At 43.4% G+C, this 16,836-nt stretch overlaps 1 long non-coding RNA gene across 1 annotated transcript; it reads right to left on the reverse strand.

The window, feature by feature from the left end:
* Nucleotides 1–2,558: 2,558 nt before the first annotated feature.
* LOC308589188 lies at nucleotides 2,559–15,700 on the reverse strand. Its single transcript, XR_014009140.1, has 4 exons — nucleotides 15,514–15,700; nucleotides 11,229–11,294; nucleotides 4,540–4,623; nucleotides 2,559–2,851 (listed from the first exon to the last, which is right to left on the reverse strand). It is a non-coding gene; the product is annotated as an uncharacterized lncRNA (long non-coding RNA).
* Between the last annotated feature and the right edge of the window lie 1,136 nt (nucleotides 15,701–16,836).

Genomic DNA, 16,836 nt, shown 5'->3' on the forward strand with positions numbered 1-16,836 from the left:
CTTCAGTCAGTCAGCGCTTAGATTTATGCTCTCAGACACACGGGCTGCTATAGTTTATACATTTTTAAACCCGCTTAATGAATGTTCAGAAGTGCCACACAACTGTCCAGAATTTCTTAAAGTTGTGATAAGTATTTGGCCTCCACATTTGGCTTTACCTTGCATTGAAGAGTTCCATAAGTTTAACTAATGACCCTGCAGCCTGGAAGACTCCCAGCTCCAACTGTGAAACTCTGCTCCCTAGTTTGTATGCAATACATTGTGGTTATTGAGTAGTCTGAGACAGGCACTCTGTACACGCTCATTGACTTTCAGACAGGAGCCACTTGAGACACAGCCATAATATTAAGTCCTCAGCAGCAGCATCAATGCCGTTTACCAGGAGGGAGAGGGTGAGGACCATGGTGGCAGGGAGCTCAGAACTGTGCAGGTATCAGGGACTGGGCACAGGAGGAATGGTGGAGACCGCCTCCCCTTCCTGACCCTTCCAGGAAGGAGAAAGAGGAAGACCGTATAGATTTACAACAGTGGTTTGAGGGAGGTCACAGCTCAGAGGCAGATGAGGGGGAAAGTTGGGAAATCATGGGAGAGCCAAAGCAACACCTGGCTGACACGTTGTCATTAGAAAGTATTCCAGACCCTCCATCTCCCAGAACCCGGTGAGCCTTAAAAGTAGGAGAGCAAAGAGCTCAAAACAGAGAACGCTTAGCAGTACCTGTGGGAGAGATGATGAGAATGACAAATGAGGAAGTGGGGGAGACAGGTGGGGGGTGGAAATTCAATTGGGACACTGCCATTATCCAAGAGGCTGGGTTCTATAGCCTCTCTCTGTAAAGACTGATATAGAAAAGGACTGTAACAAACTTTTCCTTATCTTATACTTTCCTGGGCAACCAGCCGGCAGCCGCCAACAGCATCCTAACAGCAGGTGCACCAGTGGATCCAATCCAGTGCTCCCAACATTTAGACTAGGCAGCCACTACCTCCCCATCACCTGACCCTTTCCCCTCTCCCTCCCAGTAAGCAACAGTGACACCACTGCCAAGGATTTGCATTTAGAACAGCACAGACGGTTCTGGCCAAAGAGCATATTGTAGAGTTGGAAAAGATCCAGAAGAGGGCAACCGAAATGGCCAAGGGGATAGATCAACATCCCTATGTGGAAAAGGGACTTTTTAGGTTAGAGAAAAAGCAAGTCAGAGGTGACATGATGGAAGTTAATGCATGGGATGAAGAAAGCAGATAGAGAAAGGTTTTTCTCCATCCCTCATAACACTTCATCAATATCCAATGAAGGGGAATGTTGAAAGATTCAGGACAAATAAAAAAAAGCTACTTCTTCAGGCAGCACATGGTTAAACTTGGGAACTACCTCCCACAGGAGGCAGCAATGGCCACCAACTTGGATGGCTTTAAAAGAGGCTTAAAGGCTTTAAAAGATGGTGCCTCAGCTCTCCATGGACAAATCCATGGAGAGCTGAGGCACCATCTTCTCAAGTTGATAGAGGGGGCCCAATGCAGTATCGTGAGGTGCCAGGGGCAGAGCCGAATGCCTTCTGAGCATTGAGGGGGCCTGGCACCCTCAAAAATACCACCGGGGTGGCTAAAACTGCCTCACCCCCTAGGAGCTGGCACATATGTTGGAGAGCAAGGCAATCAATGTCTGCTAGCCATAATGACAATGGTCAGGGGTCATATGCCTCGGAATACCAGCTGCTGGGAATCATGGGTAGGCAGAGTGCTCTTGCCCTCTTGTCCTGCTTGCCAGTTCCCCACAGGCATCTCCTTGGTCACTGTGAGAAAGGATGCTGAGCTAGAGGGACCATTGGCCTGATCAAGCAGACTTATATTACATTATGTCCTCAGACTTCCAACACCCTAATGAAGACTTTGTTATTAGCCACTTAATTCTGACCCACCTGGTTTCTGGTAGCAGTTTGCTTCCCTGTGAACATGAGCAAATGGCAGGCAGACGACTCCTGCTTCTCCTCTGTTTCCATTGGCTGCTACAGCACAAAGATTGTGTGTGTGTGTCTGTGTGTGTGTTATACAAAGTTTTTTTTTTAAAAAAAATAATGCACAGGTCTAGTACTTCTGGTGTCCCTTCTGTCTCCCGTGAAAGCTCTGATCTTCTTGTCTTCATGCATATTAGCTGCCCAGCTGCCCTATTGGGATTGTAATTCAAATAGCAACACACACACCTTTGTGTGGCACAGCGCCTACCTCATAGTGAGGGGATGTTTTAAAACCTTTCAAGCTATTTCATAAACGCTGCCTTGTAATCTCCTCATTAACTTTAATGTCCTGATTGAGTTAATTTCTATAGCTGTTATAAAATGACAACCACGAAAAAAAAAAGAATGACTAGCTCTTTGGGGTGAATTATCTGGACGGCACACCTGTGTTTGGTCCATGGGTATCACCAACGTGGAAGATATATGGGTTATGTCGGGTGACAAATGCTAAACTATTCCAGTTGCTATAACATCCTATCTGGACAAGAGATTAGCTCAGTTTACAAAAAAGAAAAATAAATACAGAACAGAATTGCAGAATAATGCAGAGAAAGGCTTCATTTTATTGCTGCAGGTGTGTCATCTTCAGGTATTTCTGAATTAGCAGGGGGAAACCATGAGCTGTTTCGTTGAAGCCGTCATGTGCTGCACAACATCTTAATTCATCTGCTGTTGGTGGGGGCGGGGAGCGTTGGTTGTTGTTCTGTTTTTTTATGGCATGTGCGGGTTGTTGTTTTTTAATCCAGTCAGCCATTTGCTGGATCTTCAATTCCCCGGCGTACACGTTTCTTCTTTGCAACACTATCTCCTGCTTTCCACAGATAAACACCTCACACCTAGGAGACAGGAGCTTCTAATTAGTATTAAAACCTGAAGTTTTCCTGTCTTGCTTTGAAGCTTTCCAGGGTGCTTTTTTGTGAATAATAATGTCCTCAACTCTACATTATACAGTGTTCAATCAAACGTTGGTTTAGATTTAGGGAAGGGGGAGTGCTGTGGTCTTCCAAGTACTGTTTGACCTATCACCCCCAGCCAGCATGGCCCATAGCCAGGGACGGTGGTAGATGCAGCCCAACAACATCTGGATGCCTTGGGGTTCTCCAGTCTCGGTCTAGAACATGAATTCCTGCAAGAGAATCTGTTACTCTTCTGCTCTGTGTTGGGTTGAGGGAAACACACCAGAGAGGAGAATCTCCTACACATGTTCTGTTTAAGTGAACAGAAGGTTTACAAAAGCACAGGTGTCTATTCTTAGGGTTGCAAGAGTTACTAAGCCCTATGCAATATTGACCCCCATACTGCGTTCCCCCACCCAAAAAGTCATATGTGGCATGATGCTAAAACCTCTCTATCTATCATTTAAGAATGTAGGGGAAGGGATGCAGCTCAGTTACAGAGCATCTGCTTTCCATGCAAATGACCCAGCACATCCTCAACCCTCTGGAGAAGATTTGGAGGATGCAGGGAGGAACGAGGAGAGGAGAGGATGGGGGAGTTGCATTACACAGCTAATGCTAATTGTACGAATTGCTCCAGGGCAAAAAAAAGAGCACTTGGGCACGAATGGCTGGGGCTGTGCAGCCACACTGGCAGAAATGATATGGCATTCCTCCAGTGCATCAGTGCCTCCCACCCTCGTTGTCACCTTGTCTGCTGCAGCCACATTCAGGTGGGCCGTGCCAGGAAGATGTCTCTGCCACACCACTACTGCTGTTCACCCAAGCCCCCACTTTCCTGCCCATCTTTATCCTCACTTATTATGTACAATATGTACTATACTGCCCTTCATAGGGCAGTTCTAGGATTTCCTCTGTGTTGAATTTTACATGATAAACATTTCAGGGACCTGTTGGAAAGAATGATGGCGATGATGTGGGTGCTCAATTCCAACATTTCCTTCTAGCACATGAATCAGATCACCGGCTCAGTGAATGTGTGAGCTAGGAATAAGGGTGTGTGCATTTTCATTCCACATAGTGGGCCATAGTCACAAATACTGGTGTGTGTGCGTGCATGTTAAGATGGTCATGCTATTTCTAAGTGGTGGGATTGTGGCAGAGGGTGGAATGGAGCATTTTTTTAAAAAGCCCTTTCATCAGTTGAGAGTAGGTGTATATGGAAGCACTGCTGTCTCAAGTTGGGTTGAACAGGGTTCTGATATGCCACAGAGCCACCATTTATCCAAGCACAATACTGGTGCCTCCTCCAGAGGCCTCTCATTCCTACAACTGCAATATGTCTCTGGGCATACTTTGATGATATACATATTGCTGTTGATTTTGTCAAGGCAAATTAATGGCTGTATTTGCATTATACATTGAGTATTCTGCTCAAATGTTTAACTCCAGAGTAACGATTGTATTGCAATTAAGAATGATAAACATTTCCTTCAGCTCCACATAATCAATATTCATACACTTGTTTAAATAGCCATTCTCCAAACAGGACTGACCAGCGGCCTCTTTCAGCAATTAAATTAACATTTATTTTATAGGATGCATATGCTGTGTTGGATCCTACATACCTCTCTCTCTCTCTCCACTCAGTAAGTACTATCCTCAGAGGTAGAAATACCCCAAGGAGATAGAAGTCTTCATTCTAATTTTCCCTGTAATATATCAGCATACTTGAGGATATTTTTCAAATGTGTCACTGAACATGCCAACTACTAATGAATTTAAAGCAATCAATAATATGGATTATCACATCCAGACTCTTTCTCTGAACAATAAAAAAATAGAAATCTCAAGGGACTGCTCTATACATTATGGATGCCAAATGAAGGTCATGTTAAATCATTCCCTGGTTGCTGTTGCCATGCAGCCAAGAGTACCTGAGCACACTATCTGGATAACACTGCCTCTATCCCTTTTGGGTGGAGGGGAAATGGATGGAATGATGAAAATTGCAGAAGATTGCACACCATTCAGTAGTTAATCCAAAGTGTAGCACTGGTTGTTTTGTGTAAATTCATACATAAGGCTACAATACATTTCTCACCAACAAAACTTTCCCCTATGGTCTGAAAACCCATGAGGGTCATGCTTTAGCTGAAGCTAAGCAATTCAATGTCTGGGTCTAGTCAGTTCCTTGGGAACAACCACTTGTTTGCTGCCTTGGTTCTGTGATGGAAGAAAGTTGGGATATAAATGTAATAACATCAGTATCATGGTTTATTAACTGATTCACCCCAGTCTTCTGTTGCAGCTGGTCAGATGGTTGGGATGAGGTGGTGGGTGCTGTTTTCCTTTGGCTTATTTGTGAATCTCCACTAGCTCAGAGCCCAGGAACTCTGTTCTTTTGTTCTTTGCAGTTTATGCATCCAATGACATGTCTAGGAAAAAAGGTAAAGGACCCCTGGACGGTTAAGTCCAGTCAAAGGCAACTATGGGGTTGCGGCGCTTTCAGGCCAAGGGAGCCAGCATTTGTCCACAGGCATCCTTCCAGGTCATGTGGCCAGCATGACTAAACCGCTTCTGGTGCAACAGAACACTGTGACGGAAACCAGAGTGTACAGAAATGCAGTTTACCTTCCCGCAGCAGTGGTACCTATTTATCTACTTGCACTGGTGTGCTTTCGAACTGCTAGGTTGGCAGGAGCTGGGACAGGGCAATGGGATCTCACCCTGTCATAGGGATTCAAACCACTGACCTTCCAATTGGCAAGCCACCAACCTTCTGATCGGCAAGCCCAAGAGGATCAGTGGTTTAGACCATAGTGCCACCAGCAGCCATATGTCTAGGAAGAACTGGACAAGTCACTACTTCCCATACCTAGTAGCACTGAACAGAAGGAAGGCAAATAATCCCCCTATTTGGGTGTCTGTGCCTGTGGTTTTATGTCTGTAAGGTGGGATTCTGATGTAGAAGGAACTGTTGAAGTGGGTCTCTTTGATAAGTTGATGACCCTAGTCTGTTATGTTTCTCTTTACTTGACTAAGGAGTCCAGGTGACCAATCACAACAGAAAATACTAGTGAGTGATGCTTCTAGAAGAGGGCAGGCATTGCAGGTGATTTGGATCAATTCCAGACTTCCGGGTTGGTGCCTCCGGCAATGGCGGAGTTCCTCTGATCGGGAGGAACTTGCCCCGTGGGAATTTGGGTCTGTACCACCGTGGCGAAGGTGGAGACCCATAAAAATCACAGGTGGGAGAAGCCTGTGAACGTGGGATTCGGCGGGCACCTTTTGCGCCTCCCCTACTCACGGGGGAACCCGATTTCGGGGACCCAGAGTGACGTGGGGTGAGTGGCGCGGTGCTTCGAATCGTCTGCTTCTTCCACGGAGCAAAGCCGCATAGCTGTTGCCGGAGAGCACTGACTTTTTCCTGTGGACAATTTGACTCCAAAGTAATTACCCGTGAGTAGAGCTGATACGGGAGAATCGGATTTTAAATGTTTAATTGGGCATCGAAATGGGGAGGTTCAAAACAGGAAGTCCGCCTTCCCTATTTGTAAATAGACTGAGGCAAGGAGTCTGTAAACTGAAGTCTTGGAAAGCCTTTTGTAAAAGATTAAATTTCCATCGGCAAAGAGTATAAAATCCCCCTTGGAGGCAGGAGAAGGGGGGGGGAGTTGTGGACTGAGTATGCCTGCAGGAGAGAGTAAAGAGAGTTAAAATACTGCCGCTCTGACCCTAGAAACGGGCTGCTAGTAGGACTGACGTTTTGGAATGTCCATTGACAAGAAAGTTCCTTGACAGCTAGCAAAATAAGAGAGATATATTGTTTCTACTGTTTCCGGCTGCTTCTAAAAAGGAGTAATAAAGTAACTGAAAACTGAAACTAACTTTGGATTGTACGAGTTGCGCTTAAAGGTGACATTCTTGATTATTATAAATAGAAACTGTTTCCCCCTAGTGGAAGTTTCTGAAATTGGTTACTTTATAAGAGCTGGGCTAGGGGAGTTTTCAGCTGCAAGATAAAAACTGTGTGACTCTGGGATTGACCTTGAATCTCTTAAGTGTTATGGCAAATGGAAAGGAAAGAACAGATGAAATGTCAACAGAAGAGGCCTTAGTGGTCGCATTATTGAAAATAAATGACTCGCTGGAACAGCTTCACAAGAAAACAGAAGTGATTAATGTGAAAGCGGACGCTGCAAATAATAAAATTGATTTAATTGTAGAAAGTTTAAATAATCTGGGACAAAAGGTGAACACCAACACAGAAACCACCCAGAAATTGACACAGGAATCTACTTTAATATGGCAAACTGCGGATGAAGTCAGGGAGAAAACCTTTGCTGCTGAATGTAAAACAACACAATTGTAGTGTGAGAGTGCCCCATACATTCAAAAGCAACTTGACGAACATAAGCTGACATTTGTTATGATGGAGCTTAAAGAAAAACAGATGAATTTGAGGATCAGAACCCCACCACTACTGGGAAAGGAAAGTTTGACAGAGCTTCAGGAGGAGACAGGATCAACATCGGCTGAGAAAGAGAGATTTTTGGGGGTCAGTAGGACCGCCAAAAATGTGAATTTACTTAAGGGTAACTGTGAAGGATGTTGGATTGAAGAGAAGGGGGGTTGGGAAATATGGACAAATCTGAAGTTGTTATGGTTGGGCCGAGCTGTTGTGGTGGGGATGAGGGTTGCTGTGTTGCCGGGGATGTTGCTTTTGTGTCAAAAAGTGCAAGTTTTGGATGGGAGGGATTGTTTCAGGAGGTGGCAGAGGGATGTTCCTGGATTGGTTTGGCAGGGCAGGAAGCCTCGAGTAAAACTTAAGATATTGACGGATGCTGAAGAAGGAGGTGGACCTGCCCTGCCAGACACCTAAACTTTGTTGTGAATCGTCTGCTTTTTGCTGGCTGAGAGAATGGCTGTCTCTTAAAAGCACTGAAGTGTTGGATAATGGCAGATGAAGTTGATGGACTAGACGGAATTGGCGGAAAAGACTGGCAAGATCCGAGACCAGGGAGAAGAGTCGGTGGAAGAAGACTGGGAAAAGTTTAAAGACTATTTATAGAAATATTGTAAAATTAATGAATGTTAGAAGAATGTTGGAATGAAATTATATGGCTTCAGTAGAAATGTTATAAGGAATTAAGCATAAATAGATTAATAGAGTATTAAAGGAAAATAAGGTTAAAAGGTGTTAAGATAATTATAGGATAGAAAACAGGGGAAGATGGTAAGGAATTGCTGAAATAATTAATAGAAGTGGAATACAAAAAGGGAGGTGTGAGGAGGCCGTGGAAATATGGGAAAGAAAGATAAGATATTGGAAGTTTTTTCTTTTTTCTTTTTCTTTCTTTTTCTTCTTCTTTCTTTTGATGTGTTTCTAAATTGTTTTTGTTTTGTTTTGTTAATTTTTATGTAGTGTTTTTGTATTATAATGTATTGTTTTTTCTTTTGTAAGTGTTTAAATTGTTGTAAAAGCAATAAATATTATTATAAAAAAAAAGATTTGGATCATTTCCAGCTCTACAGTTCTATTATTCCCTCTTCCCCTGGCTGAAGGTGATGTCCATGGAGTATAAGAAGAAAAAATGGACAAGAGCCAGAATTCTCTGGTGCTGAGTCCATGGCTATGGCTTTTGAAGAAGACTCCTAGAAACCCAATGTAGGAGCAAGATCTGCTGGAGTGTTGTGCTATAACCCTTCTATCTTATCCTGAATCTGTACACTGTGGGATGTAATCCACTGGTACAGTCAAATGCAAAATTCCTTATTTCCCTAGAGTGGGCACAGGCAGGAGGACATCCAGTCAGTGTAACTTCCTGTTCCACTGATTGAATCATCCTCCCCCTGCATGTGACCTGCGAGATGGGTGTGGTCCTGGCTCACTCCATGAAAGAGCCGAGTCATGCAGCTATTTTCTCCATCTATTTTAGTCTTGCAGTCTTGTCTTGTTCTATCTTTTGCTGCCATGCTGCTCTTCTGTAGCCATTTTGTTATCTTAATGTAATTTTCCTTTCTGCTGGCTCTCAGCCAGCAGCACATGAGTGCAGTCTCCCTATGAGATGAACTCACAGTTTATTATGTAGCCACTAAGTAAAGCCTGCCTTTCAGGGATCAAATCGTGAAATGAAATGTGAGTAAACTTTTTGTTACTTTACTCAGAAAGACTCTTGTGTCTTTATTCTTTTAAGAGGGATCTAAAGGGGATACCAGGAATAAACTTAACTAAGAGAGTCAAACGAATCTGCAAACTAGCTTCCAGCTATATTGAGGGAAATCTGCTCTGCTACATCACTTACTAGCCTGGGTGAAGGAAGTATAATACTTATTCAATATATCCTTTCTTACTATCCTTAACATTCCCAAATATACATGTGTACATAAAATCATGAAGAAGCCAATGTATGCAGTGACCTTCTTTCCAAGGGAACCAAACCTGAGGTATGTGCTGGCATCCCTGAAATCACTTACTGCTAGGAAACTGCAGTGTGTATAAACATATTTTTTACTTTGGTCACCTGCATATGATTACCTGCATATTATTAATTGCTTAGCACATTGTGGCATTCTGCTAAGTTTGGTCAGGGGCCTGTGATATCTGTGCTGGTGGAACTCAAGTTGGACAATTTTAAGTTAGCCAAATTGCTACTAACAGTGTTGCTGTATTTCTGACTGCATTCCATTCTGTGTCTTAGACTTGCAGCTTTAAAAAAAAACAACAAAAAACCCCTGTGATTTTCTTCCTTCTTATTTTTCGTCTTATTATAAATGTGTAAATCCATACTTAAGGCTACAATGAGTTTTCACCTACAGTAGGATTAAAATCCCTCTGTTTTGTAATTTAATGACTGACTGACATTTCTAAATTTAGTCTGATAATTCTTCCAAGGACAATTGGATTTCCTATGCAATTGTTTCCCTGTGATATGCAGCCCTCTGCTATTACTGTTTCTGAATAGCAACAAAAATTGCAATATGATCTGCTTTGGAATGCAAACATGTTTACTTTTTAACATTTGCTAGGAAAAGTTCAGTTTAAATTTGAGGATTGCGGAAGTAGGCTTCAAATGTCAGTAAGTAGCTTGGGTTTACATTATTACAAATTGAGGACATGACTTGGGAGTGAAAGAGCTCAGAGCAAAGGTTGCATGTGGGGCACAGTTCAGGACTGGGGAATTCATCAAGAATCCCAGGTATGTCTTAAACCTATCAAAGTGCAGAAAATAAGGTGTGTGGCAGCAATGCAAAGTAGCAGGGTATGGCTTAGGGGGAACCGGATTCAGAAACGGACCTGCGTCTCCTAGCATGACCAGTGTTCTGAATAGATTGTGATGCATTAAAAGCATTTTTCAAGGGATGAACCTGGAAGCATCTAGTACAATCCACATTACTGCCTTGTTACTGCCACCTCTACCATGTGGCTCAAAATCCTTCAGTACTAAGAACTCTGGAGAACCAACAAGTCAGAGATCAGGTTGATCAGGATAACAAGGAAGCCCACCTCCAGCAAGGAACACCTCAGTAGCAAGGCTGTTTTCTAGCCATTTCTTGACTGTCACCAGGGCCTTGATCCAGAGCATGCTGGACACATGTCAGACTCTGAGATGACTGACCTCTTGCTAGCAGTGGACATGCCACTGCCTCTGCTCCTGGAGTGATCTTGGTGGGTCTGGAGCAGAGGAGATGCATTGATTTGTCCAAACCTATGGCATCTTTGACTAGGCCAGGCTTCCTCAACCTCGGCCCTCCAGATGTTTTGAGACTACAGTTCCCATCATCCCTGACCACTGGTCCTGCTAGCTAGGGATCATGGGAGTTGTAGGCCAAAAACATCTGGAGGGCTAAGGTTGAGGAAGCCTGGACTAGGCTATCTTCAAGGGTTGTGGTCCTTGTCACCTAGATTATCATGGTAGTCACAGACACCTGAAAGGTTCATGTGCAAAGAGAAAGATTTTGGTCATGGCTAGCCAATATATGACATATGATGCAATATGATGTAGAAGTCCATGTCCTAAGTGTGTTTTGGGAGAGTCTGAGGCTCTCTGGGAGTAGCAAAGAAAAGAAAAAGCACAAAATTTGAAATGTAATTGATAAACATAAAGGTGCACATTGGCAGCTGAGAGGATATTCACGGAAGAATAAGCACCAGTCAGCCGATTGCAGAATGAGTGAAACCCCAATCAAGAAGTGCTGTTGGGAAGATAAAATGCTGATCAGGGCATGTTCTTAGGGACTATAGTTAGACAGCTTGAACACATGGCTGTACAGCTGAAATAGTAATAATTAATAATAAGGAAATGATACTTACCCCGTGCTGGTCACCTTATTAAAAGAAGGATATTGGGGAAATGGAAAAATCACAGCTGGACTCTACCTGGAATGATAGATGGATGAGATGCAATTAAAAAGAGCTCACTGCATTTCAGAAGACAGATTTTTTGAAAGGAGGAGCTGTCAAAATAGCCCCAAGATCCATGAGACATAAACTATATGTGTAATTTTTTCTGTCTCTCCAGCGTTTTCATTCTTTTTCTTCTAACTTAAAATATAGAGGCAGTATCCAGGGGAGAGGGGAGAGGATTCTTAACCCTTTGGCATCGAGTGTTTTCTGCCTCTCGAACTCTGCCACCAGTACTGCCTTTTGCTCCTCTCCCCTACCCTTGTCTTCTGCTCCAGATGGCAAGTGTATGTTTTAGGTTTTTAACAACGAAATATAGTACAATTATATACCGTACTTTTCCGTGTATAAGACTAGGGGGTTTTTTTACATTAAAAGGAGGTTAAAAATCTGGGGCTGTCTTATGCACGGATAGTGCATATGCCCATTTTCTAAATTTGGCGTCCCCAAAAGTAGGGGACATCTTATACATGGGGGTGACTTATACACGGAAAAATATGGTATATAACTGAGTGACATATGGAATATGGGCCTCAGCCACTACAAATTATTCCACATGTTATTTAGCATTGTCTCAGCTGCTTATTAACTCCAGGCTAGCCAAAGGTAATTCTACCTCACCAGGTGCCATATGCAGTTCCCAAAATCTCCTCAAATGAGGATAGTTACTCCATCAATTGGATTCTGAGGAAAGATTTACAGGTCCAACCAACAAGCTTTGGAAATTTCCAATGAAAGGACCGCCCCCACCCCAAAGTTCCATTGATGTCACGTGGCCCCAGGCTCCCCTCAATCGTGGTGTGATATTTGCTGACAGGTTCTCACTCCTGCAGCATGGTGTGCAGCTTCCAGGTCAAGCAGAAGCCCCACATAGTGTGCATTGTAGTAAGCCAGTCTTGAACCAACCAGTGAAATGACAAATATAAATATGATAAGAGAGGCCTGGGGGCTGTGCAACTTTCCTAACTCAGCACAGGCAAGTTAGCAGAGGAGCTGCAGCTGCCATTTCCACCAGCATCACCACCACCACTACTAATAAGCTGTGGTAGTGGAGAGGCATTTCAAATTCAGGGGAGCGGGAGGCTGATCAGCTCTGGCAGAAGGAGGGAGGTCAGTCGTAATGAGCAACTGTGAAGAAGAATGCAAATTGCACAAGGATTTATGAAGCCATTTCTGCTCTGTGAGCATATTCCAGATAAGTCGAGTGTTAATAAGGCAGGCAAGTTTTTCAGCTGTGCCAGCTGTTATGAAGATGCTGGCACACTTTCCGAGTGGTACTTAGCGAAGGTTAGGCTTACCATGTCATAGCGCATAAATGAACATAGGCATGTCCTGCCTCGATACACACACATGCAGAGTTACAGAACATGCTCAAATCACCATGCCATGTGAAGACAGGCAGATAGATAAATAGATCTTACACTTAAACATTTCAAAGCAAATTGGAGGGAAACAAGAGTACTAGGGGAAATGATGGGTGGCAAGATGGAGAGAAGGGGTGGGAACAGAAAACATAAATAAATCATCTCCAGGACATTTTGCTGCCTACAGCAGAATCCAGATGCTGCCTGAGACAGAGCTAATGCTTTTTTAAAAGTATTGCTAGACGAGTCAGACACACAACTTCTTTAATCTCTCCTCGTGGTCATGGTGCCCCCTGAGGCAGGTTCCTTCAGGACATTGCAGGTCCAGATCCTGAAAAATGCATTCCATAGCAACCATTAGCCAATGTGGTGCCCTCTAGCGGCTATACATGTAACCACTGTGCTTTGCACAATTCTGGTGGTCAATAAGAGGGATGGTTTCCATTACGGTTTGGGGTGAGACATCAAACTGCTTTCAGCTACTACAAGAGAAATTGGAGTCTGCAAGGGAGTTGCTGACAATACATTCACACATGGTTCTTACCCCCCCCCCCGAATCAGTTGCATAATATAAATCGCTTTAATATATATTTTTGTGTTGTATTTTAATGTTGGAACCCTCCCAGGGATGTTAGGGTGGAGGGCAGGTGATTAATGTTAACAGCAATAAAAACAACAACAACATTAATCAATTTCCATTCCAGCTTGAATAACAGATCTCCAACTTCTCCCTAGTTTCAAGCACAGAAACTATTTCAAGTACAGTAACTTGCAGGTATCTTCCTCTACCAGTAAGAAGTGGTGATTTCATTTGCCCTTTCAATGAGAAAGAGCTTTCTCGTTAGTTACACTGAATGGGTTGTATGGGCAGATCAGGAATTGCATGAAGAGTCTGTGTCAATAGCTATTAAGCCAGTTACCAGCACCAAATACAATGATCTCTTCACACTAGCAGCTTGAATTTAGTTCTGAAGATAATTGGCAGCCAATGTGGTTTCCACATTGACAATTGCTGGGTAATGTTCCATCTCTCTGCTTCTTTCAGAGATTGGGCTGCAGACATGCAGCTGCAACCCTTACAGTCTCTGGGCGCTGTCTAAAAATCACCACCACTGCCATTTTTGAACCATTAACACTGTAGCTGTAACAATAGTGCTAAAGCTGAAAGGGCTGGTTGCAGGATGGTTTTGCGCATTGTATATCCCAAAGCACAACAAGATCAACATTGTGTCCCAGTTACCTAGATATGCATGATTGGATCTGGATCAGAGATTACGGTAACATGCTCCCTCTTCACCTCATTTGAACAATTCTGCACTCATTTACAAAGGAGCGTTCAGTAATCACAGGGTGGGGTGGTTGTTTATGGAAGAGTCGGACACGACTAAATGACTAAACAACAACAACAAATCCCCAGTCTTGATTTATATTAAATGTGTGCAGCAAACACAAGATTCACCTTGTATCTGTGGCATTTGAAAACAACCCACTCTGTTTCAGATTTTCTCTGTGTTGTGCCAATTCAATTCATTTTTTGTGTCTGAATCTGACCTGGTAAATCTGAAGGCCTGTTTTGCTTCCATTGAGTACAAACGAGTATAAAAGGTTTTTTTCACATAATTTCAGACAGATTCCTCAATGGGTTTCTGTGCACTTTTTTTGTTTTCTGTGATGAAAAAAATTAGAGATATTTTTTTTTAAAAAAAAACCCTCTTCTCACCAGCCCTCTGGGCATTTCACCAGTCAGCTTGGTTTGTCTCAGAAAAGAAGAGGAGGGAAATTCTTCCTTTCAGCAGATGAGAACATACTGAGTTCTCAGCATGTGCCAATTTGATGGGCCCATCTTCATGTTCATTGGAATATTACAATGAAATGATGTGCTTGGGGGTGGTGTGGGGCGAGTCCCCAGGTTCATTCAATCCTTCTTTGGAGTAACTCAGCAAATGCCTGTGGAATAATAGCAGGTTCTGGAACTGATCCAATAAATTGTCCTAACAAACCAACCAATTAATTAGAAACTATCTATCCAGGAGATCTCGGCAGCCAAGTGTGTGAGAAACATGCAGATTCAAAGGATGGGGTTTCTGAGACTGTCACCGTCATTATATGCTAAAAGATAGTGTCTAATTATAATGAAGGCAAACATTAGATCCAAATTCCTCTACATGCTGTGTACATAGCACAAAACTGACAAAATGAATCAGAGCTCTGTATCATCCTAATCCATGAACTTCAGAGATTTAAGCAGGTGCATTCTAATCACAGGCTCAATGTAGTCATATTTATAATGCACACTGAGTTGTGCCATCCTCAAAGGAAGAGTATGCCCTTGTATGCACACACATGAGGTAGGAGGGGTTGTTGCTCAGTGGTAGAGCTTTGAATGTTAAAGACCGCTGGCAACTCTGGTTGAAAGGACTGAATGATGGGGAGGGGGCTGCCTGAGTCTCTGAAAAACACAGGCACTCAGAATGGATAATACTGGGCTAGATAGGCAGTTCTCACCAAATAGGAGGCCCCTTCCTTTGTTCGTATGAATAAAGCAGTATAATGGGTTGAAATCACTTCAGGTGAGGGTATCGATTTTTAAATCCACTACTGTATATGTATGCATAACAAGTTGAAAACTAGTACAGTGGGGAACAGGCTGGATTAAAGCCTTTCTCTAAGACTTGTTCAGGTTTCTTGCCATTGCTGTGATATAAACGGTCATCTGTCCTACTTCAAGGGGGCTGTCAGAAGACAATCCTCAATTTGAAGGAGCCCTCTGTTTGAAAGCCTGTCAGGTTCTAGCGTTCAATCTGCACCATACATTTAAAACAGTTTCATACCACTTTAACTGCCATGGCTTCCCCCAGAGAATCATGGGAAGTGCTGAGTTGTTAGCAGGCCCCTATTTCTCTCACAGAATGGTGTAACTGTCAATCCCTCTTCCCAGAGGACTCTGGGAATTGTAGCTTTGTGAGGGGAGCTGGTGTGTTCTCACAACTCTCAGCAGCCTTAAATTACATTTCCCAGGATTCTTTGGGGGGAGCCATGACTGTTTAAAGTGGTATCATACTGCTTTCAATGTAGAACACAGATGGGGCCTCATTTGAAGATACAGAATAGAAGCTTTGGAATTGCCTATCAGTCACACGTGTCAGCTTATCATTCTTCATGGTGAGATGCATCTAATTTTTATTTAAATGGTAACTATTTAAAATATTTTTCAGCTGTACATATGCGTTACCAAATGGAAATATGTGGCTTTTTTGCAATACATTGTCTTTGTGGGGGTGAGACTATGTGACCACCCTATTTTAACTTGATGGGGGAGCAGTCAAAGTAGCACTTCCAAGCTTCAGCCTTCCTGAAAAATTGAGTCTATCTTGTCCGTTCAGAAATCTGCTGCCCTTGTTTATGCAGTGGGGCAGAGCTGCCCCAACCCCAGCATTGGTGTTGCTGGAGTGCAGGATTAGGGCATGACAAGGTGACAGTGAGGTTAAGTGACATGGGTGCCCCAGAAGGAATGCTGGATTGGCTCTGCTGCTATACCTGCACAACCGGATCTCACCAATATCCCACCCCTTCCCAGACCTGTCCATGTAAATGGCAGTGATGCTGATCAGGAGGATAGCCCTGCAGTTCCACTCCACCACATGGCCTTCTACTGCCCTTTTCTTCTGCATGGACCAGGCCTCTCCTGTGGGATGTAGAGTCAGGCCAAAATAAGACATCCCATTTCTGAAGAGTTATGGGGAAGCATTCAACATAGTGCTAAGGAGATCAGTCCATCAGCATTTCAGCTTGCCAGATGGAATGGTCTCCCCTCTTCTGCTCCTGCATGCTGCTCTGGGGTCCTCCCAACACCCCCATAATCAATTTGGGGGTTGTGGGGAGCACATGGGGGAAGAGAGGGGCAAAAAGCCCCACTGCCCTAGCAGAAGACATTTCACTGGCTTCCCCTAGTGGGACTCCTTAGTTAAATCTTGGACTCTACCATCAAGCAATCCTCCAGTTTGGAACCTCTTTGCCTTTGTGTTTATTTATTGATTAGAAACAATTACTGGAAGCCCTTCGTAGCCCAGCGAATCCATTCAACTTAATTTAGGATTCAAAAGATTGGATTTTGTTCCATCAATGTACTTTTCTCTACATACATTCTTATTGGT

Source organism: Podarcis bocagei (assembly GCF_964188305.1).
Source record: "Podarcis bocagei genome assembly, chromosome: 6".
NCBI classification, from domain to species: Eukaryota; Metazoa; Chordata; class Lepidosauria; order Squamata; family Lacertidae; genus Podarcis; species Podarcis bocagei.